Source organism: Anopheles coluzzii, chromosome 3 (genome assembly GCF_943734685.1).
Source record: "Anopheles coluzzii chromosome 3, AcolN3, whole genome shotgun sequence".
In the NCBI taxonomy this organism is placed as follows: domain Eukaryota; kingdom Metazoa; phylum Arthropoda; class Insecta; order Diptera; family Culicidae; genus Anopheles; species Anopheles coluzzii.
The window spans coordinates 83,709,115-83,725,282 of record NC_064671.1 but is presented as its reverse complement, the minus strand read 5'-3'; the positions used below and the strand labels follow the sequence as shown (position 1 = coordinate 83,725,282).

The following is a 16,168-nucleotide window of genomic DNA, read 5'->3' as shown; positions in this document are numbered from 1 at the left end:
TCCATCAAATCTGTGATACTTCCCCATAGCTCCAAAAACCTCTTTCCCGTGTCTAGTTGTACGAAAACACATCGGCATCGACCAGTAGAGGCACACTGCAGATACTCGATTACATTGTGGGAATGCTGCAAAACAACGATTTATGCTTATGCTTCCGTTGTTGGCTGGAATGTATTTTTTGTTTTGTTGTTTTTTTTATGGTCGTTACATGGATATTTCCCCGCCGTGTGTGTGTGTGTGTGGTTCTGCAAAAGCCCAAACGCGTATCTTGGTTTGGTGTGTATGTGTGTGGACACATACCCACCAGCATCACAAATCATAGTAGCCCACCGGGGATGAGGGGATGAGGTGTTCTGTGCGAGCAAGCACTCGCACGTAAAATGTTCTCGTAAGCTAGAGGCTCACGTTGCCCCGGGGATGTATGTTGATGTATGTTGAGCGGTTGGGAGAGTGAGGTGAGTTGTGATGCGTTTTCTAGACCGAGGAATGATACCAGTGAATGTGAGTGTGTTTTTTTTGTTTATTCACGAAATTTGCCCCAGAATGAGGTTGGAGGTAATGTAAAAAATGTGCCAACCCTAATCTGGGCCCGATTTATTGGTAAACCAGGCAGTGGTACGACACTGACGTCCGATGGATCGGGTATCATTTTGCACCCGAGGATATGTGAAATACTAGTTAAAATGGCCCGGTTAGAGGGCTTCGCAACGTTTATTATGGGACATATGAGAATTGCACTTTTTGAATGCTTTTGATTAACTTTGTATGCTTATAGTATTTACAACATACATTGCAGTATACACACAACCATGATTTCTTAATTTTCTATTATTTAAAATTCTATAAGTTAAATTGAGGATGGTGTACCTCTTGGAATAAATAATTTATTCATCGAAATTCACATTGCTGCCATATGTAACTCTCGCCGATAAGGAGCAGCGATTCTGCGAACTCTTTCCGCTCTTCAGCATCTTGAACAGTCTGGGCTTTCTGCACACGCATTTTTGGCCGCAAACGCAATACCCTAAATTTGCATCACAGCATGCTCTGCCGGATACACTGCTGCAAAACCTAGACGTTGGTATCTGTCGGAAGTCACCACATAGCAGCACCATCTTATCACCGAACGTTTGCCGATTTCCCATAACGTCCTGCAAGGCGTGATCGAGGGCGCGAGTTTCAAGAGTATAGCGGCTACTCATGGATGTCTCGTTCCATACGATCAGTGTTGGTGCCCACTGATCTCAGGGTATGTGTTCCATCCTTGTCAAGGGGGTGTGCTAACCTGCTCTACTTTCAAATGGCACAACCAAACGATCAGTGAAGCCTGTTGCATCAATTCAGCCTGTGCTGACTGTACACGGATGTTACAGGAACTGTTAGCGTCCAGGTTGAGCGATAGCTTGAATTTAGAGTGTAGCGTACGTCACCAGGTCAGCAGCAGAGCAGCAATTCAACTCAAAGCCACTGCTATTGCAATGTTCAATCGACGCCGCGTGTACGCAAGATTAGTTTTGAGCAGAAACGGCTACCCGGTGCCACCAGGTTCATCAAAAATAGATTGTTCTGTCAAACCGTAGCTATCCATCCACTGCTGCAGTAACTATATCATACACCGTTCGTTGTTCATTCGGGTCACGTTTGCTAATATGTTGTTCATCACATCGATAGAATAAGAGTGCTCCCATAAGGCTCCGCATATCAATAGCATAAGGAAGATTTTAGCAGGTCTGGTCGTATTTGCACAAAGTCGGTTAACTGCGGAAACATCGTCAGCGTCTTCTGCGGCGTCATTTCGCGCAGGTGCTGATCAATGAGTCGCAGCGCTTTGAGGAGCTTGACAGCCGGCAGCTTCCGATTCTGCTCGGAGTCTTCAACGGAGTACCGGTCCATATTTTGCCGGTGAAAGTCTTCACAAACGTGGTTCACGTTTGCGTCCTACAATAAGAGAGGATTCTGGGACACTTCCTCAGACAATATAAGGGCAAATAGGTGACGCAGATAATTGAGCATTTTAAATCAGACTGCAACCTGTAGGGTCCTGGATATTTTGATGTCGTACTGCAGCAATCCGAACATCAACAGTACACCATGCAGCCAATAACGATATTAGTCTGGCAGTGGCGCACGATCTACTGGTTACCCGTACCATTATACCAGGGAAGCTGCTGCAATTAATTTTAAACTTACCTGGACTTATTTAATCTTTCTGCTATTTAGATTACTTCATACATATTACACAACTTCACATACTAATGGACGATATTCTTTTGACGAAAACATGGTTGTCGTTTAACGTCACACGCCTACATCGATGAATCGCTATGTCGGTGCAAAGTGTGCAAGAAAACCAACACGGTACAAAAATCATCCAAGCTATCCGCACCTAACATCAACTCACTAACCAACATCGTCTCACTATAGAGTGAAAAAGTAACGCTCTATAGTGAGAGATTGAAAATGAGAACCTTTTTGTAAAATTTGTTATAGGATATGTTAGAAAAGCCACTAAAATGTCCATATCATACTTGATGTCATTTATTTATACGAGCATGTAAAATCTCGTTTTACGCGTACTGTCATTATGAAATACTAATCTTTTGATAGAGTATTTAACTTAAAATATACAACAATTCAGAATGGTGTCGATGGTTTGGAATTTAATTTAAGTTAATTTTGTTTTAAACCAGTTTCAATTAAAAAAAAGGCTCATCGACTTACATTTTCTTTTGAAATTTGTAGACCTTATTAAACTAACGCATAAAACAAATGTTACAATACTTTCGGAATAATTTAAACTTCTTTCGGTTGCTTTCTAACCATTGATTTGCTTCCATCAAAGCTCCTGCACAGCATAAGTTGTCTTTTGCAAAGATGCAATTATATCGAAACCATCATATTTTGTGCCCGAAAACGTATAATGAACGCCTTATTACATTATTTCATTCAATTAGCTAATCATATCCATTTGGGCGATGAGGACGCTGTACCAGTCATCGGAGGCACATTGTGCTTCCACAAATCCGATGGCTTGGAAACGCGAGAGACACATGATTTTAATTTGATTGAATATTTCCACCGTTCTACACCGGGGCCGGAAAATTCTCATAATCTGAACACTCACACACACGATCGCTGGCTTCACACACAAGAAGAGGCTCAGCAGCAACAGCAGCATCGGCTAAAAAAGGATCCATCGCTCGAGGACATCACATCGCCGCACTGTGCCAACACGGGATGAGCTGCACTGTTTGTGCAGAAGCTCAGCAACGCACGAACGCACTCCGCATAGCCAGAAAATCAGCCAGAAATGATAGTTCAGTGTAATAATGAACGAATGAAAAAAAAACCCTCCCCAAACACATCAAAACTGAAGGGCCTCGCACCGATGATGCATGCACTGATGCGGATTTGATTCAGTATTAATTCCAGCCTTGCTTGCTTGCTTGCCGGAAAGCTGCAAAAGCGATGTAGCAAGCGGGTGGAAGCGAACGGGAAGAGCAAACAAACCCGGACGGGACCTAATCTCTTCCCAAAACCCGACCCCTGTGTGACCCCTTTGCTTTGGGTTGAGCATGCTTGGCAGCTTGTTGTGCAGCAAAATGGAAACAAACCCATATGGGCTAATAATGGTGAAGTGGTGTTCAAAGGATTAGTGCCACTTGGGACAGAGGGACATGCACAGTGCTTTGCGTGCGGTGCGACATTAATCGGTGGCAATTAATTAGAATATGTTGCGCAATGGCATACACGGACTAAAGCACACACACAAAAAATGCTTCCCATTTAGAGAAGAACGAATGTTTACAAACTTTTATCAACAACTCATGCATTTTTCCGCTCCTTTCAACACCATCTGTGATCTGTCCTTCTTAGGGTACGCTTATCCACCCTTGCTGCTGCGGTTCGTCGCTTACCGAGAGTCGTTCTAAAAAGATTCCTGCAATCAGACGAAAATAAAAGTGAAAGTAAATAAACATCGTCCTATTTTCAGGAAGGGTCCCTGATTCTGATTTTTGATCAATTTAAAACAGATAAATCTATTGATTTGAGGCACAAGATTTCACTCCCAAAACGTCTCAGCAACGCATCTCCACAGGTCGGTGAGTGAGTCGGGGTGGAGAGTGTTGGGTTTCGCGACGGTACAAGAACGGGAAAGCGAAAAGAAATGAAGTGATCAAAGATTCAATTTACATTTCAAATGTGAATTTTTCTTTCGTTTTCCCCCGCGGTTGTTGCCGGACGTTGCCAACTGGAGTTCCCCTGCCTGACGTCCTTCCGTAACGGTCGGTGTTGTACGATGATTTTTTTTAGTTTAGATTTTGGGAGTGTATATGTATTTTTGTTCGCTTTTATCGTGATTTATGATAATGATCACAATACCCTGCGGTGCTGCTTTCCCGTTGTTACGTTACCGAAAACAATCTGTAATTTTCTCATATTAAAAAGTCATAAAGTGCAACTCCACAAACGCCCCCATGTACAGTGCGGGGCGTAAAATATGAAGCACCTTTGAATTAATCTATTTTTATATTGTTTTTGAGTTACTATGAAGTCCGTTTTTAGTATAGGTGTTGAGTTGTCGTCAATAATTTATTTTACTTTGGTGGAACCTTTGGCTTTCTTTTCCACAACTAAGACTTTTGCTACGATGGATGTAACATTGTAATTGTTACCACCGAACATGGTATTTTTTGTAACAAAAAGTGTTTTTTTGCGGGGAGTTCTGCTCCAATATTGAAAATATGAAGAAAATAAACCGAAAGGGCCTATTTGACACACTTTAAGTATCTTGTTCTTCTATTTGCAATAATGTCCTAAGCGGACATACCGGCCACCTACATATGCTTTCGGAACTTATTCAGTACCACACGGTCGAATAGTCAGTTCTTGTAACGGGGGATGGTCCAAATGATGCTTGAATCGATGACGGGACATGTTATTGAGTACTGGAAGTATCGGAACTGCTCCTACGACATCCTCAAAAAGTAATAAAAACCACTGAAAATGGAAGTTTTATTCCTCCGCCGTGTAGCCTAAATATTGAATTTTCGAATTATTGTCTGTTATAGTCAATGGAACACAATCTGGCTGAGCAGTACGTCTTGAATTATGGTTAGGTGAAGAAAAAGAAATAAATAAAAAAATAAAAAAATGAACAAATAAATAAATAAATAAACTTATAACTCAACAAATCAACAAACAAATATATAACTATTTAAATAAATAAATATAAAAAAGAAAATAAATAAATAAATAAATAAATATATAAATAACTAAATAAACTACAGATAAATCAAATGATGCAAAGATAAGTCAATAAATAAATTAATGCATAAAAAATAAATATATAAATCAATGAATAAATAAGTAATTTAATAAATATACCTAAGTACAATAAATAGATACATAACTAAATAAATAAATAAATTAATAAATCAATATATCAATAAATCCGTAAATAAACATAAATCAAACAAATCAATAAATTCGCCATCAAAACCATGCATTGGCAAAACAGATGCGAAAAATAATATTAAAAGAAAAAAAATATTTTGAACATTGAAATTATCAACAAATATTGTTACAAAAAAAACTTCAATTTTCTCAACTAAAGAAAACGAATCTATTTACAGGTTATTATTTTAGTAAACCCCTAACGATGTTTTCATGTTTCTTCATGAGTTTATGTGCTTACTATTATTTTATCTGATAACGTTAAATTTTCTGATTAGTTGCATTTTTCAACATAGTGTTTGTTATGTTTTCAATTTGATTTTATTTATAGTATGTTTCTTAAGGATTCAATGATATTCCTTTGATTTGTCATTGGTAGCACTTTTTCAATGCATGATACGTATCACATATCCCCAGCAATATATTGTGTCACACACTGTTGACACCCAAAGGTGATTTCTACTGCTCCTTTTTTATTACATCTTTAAAGTTTCGCTTGATTAACCTCCCCGCTGCAGATGGGGGGAGCAGAAGCTTGTTGGGACTGGGGAAAACTCTACCGGCCGCAAAACTTTGTCCCACGCCCCGCAGGAACCAGGTAGAGTGGCGCTCATCGCCATGGTAATGCGATTTTAATGATGATTAAAGCACATTAGAATGTCGTTCAAAGTTGGTCGGTGTGCGGGTGGCACTAGCTCCCAGCTCATCGCCCAGCTTGACAGTGCGACCAGGCTAGCCTCTGCCACTTGACCTGCCGAGCTTGCGGGAAACACAAAAAGGGAAACACTATCCTGTGGGCATTAACAATTGTCACCGGCAAAAGGTGCGCACCGTGCCACACATTCATGCACACCGCCCCAATGAATGTGACGATCGGTTTTTGGCAAACAAATGAACACATTCGCCCAAACGGGAACAGCAGCAGCAGGGCCACAGTAAGGTAGGGGGCGCACAAAAAAATCCTCCTCCTAAAGCACCAGATATTTATGCCTCACGTGCCTTATCCCGACCGGGCGGCCTGTGGGCCGTGTGGCAGTGGCGGGTATGTGACACATCTGCAAATAGCATCCGCCCAGGAGGATCGATTAGCGCAGCCCCTGCCAGCCGAGGGGCTCGAATGTCCACAGATTTTCAAACAAGTTGTCAAATTCACCCCTACAGGTTCATGAAAAGGGACATTTAATCCTTCATCAAAGGGAATAAAGGCGGAAAACGGCGTGTGGGTTACCGTAAGCGACAACGACCTGTTCCGTGGAAGAGCGTTTCCGGTGATGCGCTCGGTAGTGTTCTGCTGAATGTCTGCTGCTGATCGCTGTTGTTGTCGTCCGATGTGCTTTGTTACGGTTGCGTTTTATTTTTTCACCGGTGTGATACTTCTTGGTTGCGTTTGTACAAATTAAACAATTTCATTATTGGGTTGGAATATGCGTCATTGTGTTAAACTACAAGGAACAGATAATAGCATAATTCGAAAGTCAAGTTATAATTAACTGTTTTGTTTTGAAATTTGATAGTTTTGAAATTATTAGGCTTGTATGTTTTTTTGTGTGGTTTACGTATTAATCTAAATATATCATTTTTTATTTGAGTAGGTATATTATTATCATATTTGTTTTGTTTTTTTAAATTATATTTATGAATTTCCATGCTATGTTGTTCTGTTTTAATTTTTAACGTTTTCTCTTTATTTGTTCATATTTCTTACCTTTACTTGTCATTTTTTTTCGTTTCTTTCTTACTTACTTACACATTTAAAAAGTCACATTTCTTTCTCGACGTTCAATCTATAATAAACTCATTACACATCTGTATATGTTATTGCAATTTGTCGCCTGGTAACCACCAGGATGAATGGTTTCTCTTTAAGATGGGTGGATTAAATTCAACTCCCATCAAACACCGAACAGCGCAAAGAACCGCCATGCTCACGACCATTACAGCTGAATGCGTCGTGAGCATTAATTGAATCCCAAATTGAGGGTGTAATAGCGTATTAAATAGTTTGGTTTCACAGTTTTAGGTATGTTACCCTCGCGTTCAAAAGTGGAAAAGTGCTTGTCCCTTTAAAATCTCTGGTGCGAGAAGGACGAAGCGAACAGTAAAGCAAGGGAGAAGCAGATAAAACATCCAATCCTGCCCCTATCCACCTCCGGGACATCGAGTGTTTTTAGATTTACTTTTCCGGGGAGAGTTTCTTCACCCCCTCTATAGGGGATGGCAGCAAACTTATTTGTGTTTTGATGTGTTTATTTTACGGTTCCCTGTTTTTTTTCCACCAGCCTGGCACGTTCGTTTCACGGTGTGACGCATTTTCTAGTGTCTCTGTCGGCTGCGTACTTACCATGTTGTGAGGAAAATAATGAACTACCAATGCGATACGGAACAGCGTGCGGCCGCTCTGGCTATGGAAAAGCAATTTTTCACTCATTTGCAGTAGGGACGAATTGACATTAGGAGTTGAGTTTGAGAAAAGCGGAAAAAACCCTCCTGCGTAGAGGAAAGCAAGAAGTCGAGCAAAGGAAACCCGTCTCTCCCCGAACAAAGATATCAAAGTCCTAATTTCAATTACAGCAATTGAGCCATAATAACAATAATGAGACAATCGTTCCTCATGAGCTAACAATTTATCTTTTTTTTTTGTTTTTGTTTCGCTGTCCACGCTAACGCACCTCCACCGGCGGGACAGCCAAATTCGTACCCGCGATCAAGCGAATGACAGCGAAATGGTTGCTTTGGCTGGAAACTACTGCTCAAATTAGATCACCAATGATCCTCACCATTAGGGCTGAAGCTGTACGCACCAAAACGGCTCGGAGGCTGACGCATGTTTGCCCCCCCCCCCCCTCCCCCCTTCCGCCTAATGACAATGGTATTAAAGCCAAATTATCACCGAAAGAAAATAATCATTTCCCTTCGGGTGGTGAACCTCGCGCACAGGTTGTTGATAATCTTTGTTGTCGATGAAATGGAAACCATTCCCAGATGCTTAATCCTTTCTGTTCCGTTTTGAAGCAGCAACCTTTAATCGAATCTGCCCAAACCTGCCAGCAAGCATGGGAATTATGGACAAGTAGCTGCTGCTGCAAGGATTGCGCCGGAACGCCGCGTACGGTGGACGCTAAGATGCTTCCTCGCGCGGGATGCAATCTTCTCGCAAGGCGCCTCATCTCGGCACGATGGTTTTGCTCTTCAATTCGCCAAAAACTACACTTAATTATACGTGCTGGGAGGCTATGATAGCTGGGTTTTGTGCTAAGCGAACGACATAATTGAGACAAGTTGGGCTCGATGCGGACTAAATGGGAGCTTTTGTGTGAATGTTTCGGACAAGTTAAATATGCGCGAAATAAAACATTTATCATCGATCTGCTGCGAATGACAAACGAGCGACTGAGTGGAGCGTGAAGTGTCGAGATGGCTAACGGAGCAGTTTGCGGGGAGTTTGAATTGATTTTAGTGTGTTTTTTTCGTAGTGTTTGGCTGTTAAATTGACAGTTAGCGAATGATATTCCTTTGAAATCTTGGTTTTTTTGTGGGCACCTTAGGATTATTTGATTTAACCTAAGGGGCAAACCTGTATTTTTGAAAAATGTGTATTTTTTCAGATTCAGATCATATCAGATCCACACTTACAATACCAATTGGACCATGACTATCATATTATTGACACATACACTAAAATATTAAAATAAAAAAAAACTAAAAATAATAGTAATTTTGCTACGAAATATGATAATATCTCAAAATTCCATCATCTCACTGCCTATATCTGAAGACGTGCTAGATATAACCATCACAATTCATATAAAACAATATTATTTACAATTTAACATTATGTGTATAGTTTGTTCAGTTCAGCTTCATTATCTTATTAACAAATCATTAAAATACAAATAATTATGTGTCTACAAATCTACATATTGTATCAACAAAACATAATCACAAATAAACCTTAACTGATGTGTATTGAGGGCTAGTAGGTTGGTTCATTTTATTACGATAAAACACCAATCGTCGTATGATATTTGCCTCCAATGTAGAAAAGCTAGAGAACATATCATAATTGCCCAAAAGATTCTTGTGGTCTTGGATACTGGCCGAAGCTGCAAATAAATTGTTTGTAACATTATCAACACTAACAGATGGCATTGCTGATAGTTATGCCAACCCTGGTATACAATATCATATAAAATCATCAAGGATGAACCTTCAATTCTCATTAGTCTCATTTTAGGATAATTGAAGACTTAATACCTTAGTCAGTTGTGATTTTCGAGAAAAAAATATTTGGCACAATTCAACGGTTTGAAATGTTTCACAAGGAATCTTCATTTCATTTGGATAAAAATATTTTACTATTCAGCAGATTTCAAGAGCCTGGATGGTACTACATTTTCCGATAGTAATAATGTTTAATAACTAACAATGAGTAGACCCTAAAATCATTAGGAATTTTATCTGGGATATTTATGTCACAACCTAATGCTACTGCTACTGAACACTTCTGTTACTGTTTCAAAAAAATCTCGGAATGGAATCTCGGAACTACGAGCGAAAATAGAGAGGATTTCAAGTTTTGAAGGCATACACAAGCTGTAAGAGCCATAAAGTGGGCTTGAATCATAAATAATAGCAAAAATATTTACGAAAACTCGAATGTAAACACGATTTCGGAATCGACTCTGGAACCGAAATTGGCTCCAAAATGCTACGTATTCATAACTGCAAAAACAAAATTCACTAGTAAACGATCCATTATCATGGACATTCCCCGACTGATTTCGCTTCTTATTTCAATTCAAGAACTAATTCCAATTTCGGAGCTAATTCCATTTGTGGAGTCAATTCTGATTCCGTAAACCGGAGCAAATTGCGATTCTCAGGTTAAATCCGACTCTGAAACCGATTCTGATGGAGGAACCAATTCCGATCGTGGAATCAAATTCCGGAGCCGACTCCGGAATCTGCTCCAGAGTCGGTTCCGGAACTGGCTCCGAAGTCATCTCCGGAATCGGCTCCGGATGGGTCCGATTCCGTGGTTCCACCACTTTTTGCTGAAGATTTGAGATTTTAGTTCAGAATTCATTGTGTGAGAAGAAGTCAACTCATCCTACATATGAGCTCACGGTTTAATAAAACCATAACACAAATGTGTACCGTCTTTATGTTCTACTCCCCAAAATTAATGATTTTATGTTTCATTTCAATGATTGCTTCTCTCCTCTTACTCCTCTTTGCATGTAAATTCAGAATAATAACTTGCTACACTCACTTGCAATTAACAATCGCAGCAGGTCCTCTCGGTCCTTAGTTTGTTCTCTTACATCAGACACACACACACACACACTTCCGGAAAACCTAAAATAAACTTTATATTTATTTTCACTGCTCCGTAGTACCCCGTCCCACGTACTCATCATCGCCAATTAGTGGGCGCGTGAACCGACTTCTGTGTGGAAGTTAAAGTCAGCGGCGAAGGCGTGAGCAGAATTCGTTCGCCGGAGCGCCGAACGTTCGTCACCCAGCAGGATACGTTCGATGCCCGAAAGGCGTACGTGACCGGGCGTCTCAGGGAGGGTATGTGTGTGTGTGTGTGCTGTTTTTTTTCGTCCAACCTGTCTATGCTCGCTTTAACCAGCAGGAGCCGCAAGAATTAAACTAAACCACAGCCGACCCAATACTCAAACCCACACAACTGGCCACTTTTTTTCGGTTGCCCGAAGGCAAACGCCGTCACCCCGATGCCGATACCCTGGTGGCGGGTGGGCGCGCTCCTTCGTTTGACGACTTGCCGTTCATCACCATCACCATCATTGGGTGTCACTTTCAACGGTGACGGTTTTGTTTGGTGACGGATTCGGTTCGGTGCTAGATTGATCTTGTTGGCTTTCCGAAAACCCACTACACCATTATTCATCCCCTTGGCCTGGGCGGATAGGTAGTGATTATCGAATGGAGTAAATCATAGTGTGGACAAATGGTCGCGGTAGCACGGTTTCGAGAAACACCACACCACACATTTTATACGCCTACACTTTGCATGGTTGTGTAACATGTAATTTCTGTTCTGTTTTTTCATGTGTTTTTGGTGTAAGTTACCCACGGGGGTGGTAGTAAAAAACGGTCTTCCCGTTTTCTCGTTTTTTTCCCGGCTCGGTGCGAGAAGCATATAACAGCAGCATCCGTGAAGCCGGTACACAAGCATATGCACCTTCTGGGCAGCGCCGTGTGTGCACGCTGCACGATCGTTACAATATTAAAACGACACCTCCAACCAGCTCTTCGCTCTTCCGAATGCGTTTGTTTGTTGATAAGCATTTTACACGCAAATGAACGCAACACATGTCGCACACACTGGCGAGGAAAAAAACACACGGCTTTCGGTTTACTTTTTCGTATTCGCTTTTCCACCACGCATTCACCAACAAAGTTGACTCCCGGAGGGCAAAAGAAGTTGGCGGGTGTGTGTGTATTTTATTTTTCTGAAAACTCTTGAGGCTGGGGTTCACTTTTCGGGCGGAAAGCATATCCCTCTCATGCATACGTTACGCGAAGGATACTTTTTTACACACAATTCTTCGTGGAAAACTATTTTCCAGGTAGCGAACACACTCATGCACCATCTTTCTCTTTCCTGCCCGAGCGTCGACGATCATCGCATCTGTGGTTTTGTACTACACGCTTACCAACACGCTTGGTGGCACTTGGCAATGGCACAGGGTGTTTGCCTTCAGGGTGTCGATGTAATAGAGACTCAATTAGGAATGGTAATAAGGCAATGGTAGAAATTATTATTGTGAACACGCCGCGTGTGCGGTTAAGCAAAGCAGGACCTTTCATGTGGTGGTTAAGTTTTTTTTCTTCTATCATAAATGGGAAGGAAATTGGGTTGAGCGAGCAAAATTGTTGGCTAAGGGCTTTTGTGTTGTTTTAAATATGACTATGGGAAGGAGCATGTAAGTGTTCATTAAATAATGGAAAATATTATAAGAAGTTTACCTTAAGAGACTTAAGTCAAGGAGCACAAATTGCCAAAGTCAGACAAATTCTGAAGATGCTTTTGTGTATATCGAATATGATGAATAGAATATATGGAGTTATCATTGTCTGTTGCCTTCAAAATCCTTCGACTTAGCACTCAATCTAAAAAGTTGGGTTACATTTTTGAGAACGTCTCATAAGAGGAGTTGGCTATTAAAACTGAATTAGAGCTGTCTGGTTTAAGTTTCATAATATTAATATTAACCTTTGAACCTTATTTGACCCTTATAAACTGACCTTTAACCCGTATATGAATCCTTTGTTTGTTGAAGCTGCTGGTACATAATCTGCCCGCTAGATGCCTGAGGATTTATTGCGTTTCGTTACACAGCTATTTTGTGAGCTATTATTAGTGTATATTGACTCCGAGTATAATTAGTAAGATTCCGTATCTCACGAAATCCAAAACACCGGTTTCGGCTGGAGTTGGAGCTGGCACCGAAGCCGTCTGGAATCCGAGACAGCCCGAGACGAAGTCATTCGGAATTAGGAGTCTAGATGAACCATCCAAAGCTAGTTGAAGTCGAAGACAGACAGAACTGATTGATGTGAGAAGCTAATACGGCCTATAAAATGTGTTTGAGATCAGGTCAGTGATCAGCAAATTAAGACTCACCAGTTGTAGCTCTTTGATGCCTAAATGGCAGCTCTGGTTTGCTTTAGAACCTCCAACTCTGACTTAGACGTGTTCCGGATGACTTTGAATCTGGCAGGTTAGATCGACTCCTGTCGAGTCCGAAATGGGCTACTCCGAATACAGGGTTTACCAGCATAATAAACAACCGTCCACTTGTTTATAACAATAGTCGTTTTGAATAGACACCGCTGTCTACCACTTGCTCACGCGTCAGATGGTGTAAGCTACTCTGTCCAATTCAATAACACAATTTTCTCCTTCGAGTAGCAACTGTCAGATCCGGCATTGTTTGTTTTGTTTTGACAAATTTTGCAAAAACAAAACATTTTCAAACACGTTTCTTTTATTCAAGCAATATGCAGTATAATCCAGAAATTTCAGTAAATCAAAACATTAATTTTGTTAATTATACAACAACCACAAGAAACCGTGCCGAATCCGACCGTTGTGCAATCGAAGGCGAAAATTGTGTTATTGAATTGGACAGAGTAGCTTACACCATCTGACGTGTGAGCAAGTGGTAGACAGCGGTGTCTATTCAAAACGACTATTGTTATAAACAAGTGGACGGTTGTTTATTGGACTGGTAAACCCTGTAATGGTAATTGAGTCCTGATGATTCCGGAGCTGGTTCCAATAGTTTTGGAACATAATAGGGGTTGACTCCTGTTCTTTTTTTTGCCAGCTCTGCCATCACTGCAGCTAGTATGTTACGATTTTTATTTGGTTCTTTGTTTGAGTAGCACTGTTTTGTAATTTTATTCAACAAATTATTTTGTGCTTTTCATGCTTTATTTTGATATTTCGTCTTTATGTATTATTTTTCTTTTTTAGTCACTTTATATTTTCTTTTTCATGATATGTTTTATAATTCTAATCTTTTTCGTTTTATTCCGAGTCTTTTAAAATGGTTTTAATGACCTTGAATCCACTTACAGATATTGCTACATTTTGATTTCATACCTTGGAGTAATTAAAAAAACCAGGCTAGTCTATTTGAAAGATAGAAGGTTACCATTATGATCCACTTATGCAATGCTCTGTTTCACTTATCACCTTACAAAACGATTAACTGTCGCCTGAACCTATAAGTAACAGCAATCAACCCAGTGACAACCACACCCAAAGACTAAACATTATGATACTTACCGCGCGTACTTAAGCGACCGTATCGGTGGGTGCGCGTGCGGCTCTCCCTCATTAGGTATTGGTAATTTATTCCGCAAAACCCCGTATCACCACATTGCGGCATATTGCGGGTTGAAGCAAGTGTCGCTCGGTGCCATCGACACACTGGCGCGCGATTTCTTAGCGCCACTTTTTTCCCATGGGACGGACCGAACCGCCTGGCACGGATCGCGATGCGCTGCTAAAATGCATACATAATCCCATCAGCGGTCTCGCGACCGCGCTTATCTCGCAGTCAGACCCTCCGTTTACTCCCCGGCCCGGGTGCGGGTCGGTATTTGCATGTGTCCCGGCGGTGCTGCAAGATGTAACGATATCATAATCAAATTATGAGGATTATCATTAGTCGCGCTCGGTTGCATTGCTTTATCGTGCCAAGGAGCTGTACCCACCGAAGGCAACCATAAAATGAGCTTATGAATGCAAATTATTGCCCAGCGATACATACACGTATCATATCGCTTCTCTCAATGCTGGATGCCCCGGAAGCGGGTCCGAAACGTTCGCAGCCGAAAACCCGCGTCGAGCGATGGTGCTGGGAATATTCCCAGCCGAACGGCCTGCATCATTAGCGCTAACTACCGGAGAATAACTAATTGGATCATCGGCACCACTCTTCGGCAATTGGGCATTGAGAGATGGGTAGCACTGGCGAGCATCCTTGCACGGCTCTACGCTTGGTTCGAAAATTATTACGCCTCACTGCGGCCTCGCCAACAAAGCCCTTACCGGTCTGGAAGAAAGTGAGCAAGTACTTAGGCTGCAATAGAAAAGAAATGCAAAAACACACACCAATGGAATAGAAGAAATTTCACGCTCCTTATGGTGGGATCGGTCGAGGACGTAAGGATTAACCTTGCTCTCGAGGACGAGCGATCCGTTCTAATCCTTTCCACAAACAGCTTTAGTCGGAACGTTTTTCGGTTACCGCCAAATGGCAGTCTCTGCATGCTGTGCCGAGTTTATATGTGTGTGTTTGTGCACAGGTTTTTGGTGCCTTTTCGCCCAAGACGCATCCCAGTGTGGGTGAGAAAATGGAAAGTGAAGGATAATCCAATTTCGATCGTACACAAACATATCCTTTTTTCCGGCTTTCCTCCGTGTGCTCTCCGGGATCTGCCTGCACTGTCGATGTGAAAACCGACCGACATCGGCTACACAAGCCGGTACCTAATCTAATAACGTCTCCAACAAACGATGAGAATGACGATGACGAGTCCAATTGCTCGCATGGCTGGCGCATGTATGAGACTAGGGAAGGAAATTTTCTGGAACGTTGAAAATCTCAATTTTTTTGGGGGGTATATTGAATTGATTGTTAGTACGATATGGAAAATAACAAATGGGATAAGCGAAAAATTGTTAGAATAATTGTTTGCGTTTATAATATAATGTAAAATAAGTATAAGTATAATAAGTATAGGTATAATAAGATTTTCCATTTATAGTATAATGAAAAATTTAACGAAGTAAGTTATGCAACAATTAATGCAATTATGAAAACAAATAATTAATGAATAACTCATTTGAGGAGTGAACGTTACAGGAAAAAATTTTCTGAGTCCTTTCTTACAATCATTGACCTCAGGTATTAAAACCGTACAATACATGACTTAACAACATGCCCATTTTTAATTCAAAACTTAAACGGACACAACTCTCACATGCGGAAATTTCCAAGCCTATGGTAGACAAAAATTTTTTTCGGATTTGTTTTTAACGGAATCAACAATTATAGCAGCAAAAAGCACAAATATGAAATGATGATGATAATGGTTTGATTTCGAAGTTTTCATTGAATTTTGATTTAAGCATTTCTTTCCCCATCGTTGAATATTTTACACA

General features: G+C 40.8%; 1 non-coding gene across 1 annotated transcript; it reads right to left on the bottom strand.

The window, feature by feature from the left end:
• Positions 1–1,251: 1,251 nt before the first annotated feature.
• On the bottom strand, positions 1,252–1,307 carry LOC125907585 (U6atac minor spliceosomal RNA). Its single transcript, XR_007452788.1, has one exon. It is a non-coding gene; the product is annotated as a U6atac minor spliceosomal RNA (small nuclear RNA).
• Positions 1,308–16,168: the final 14,861 nt, after the last annotated feature.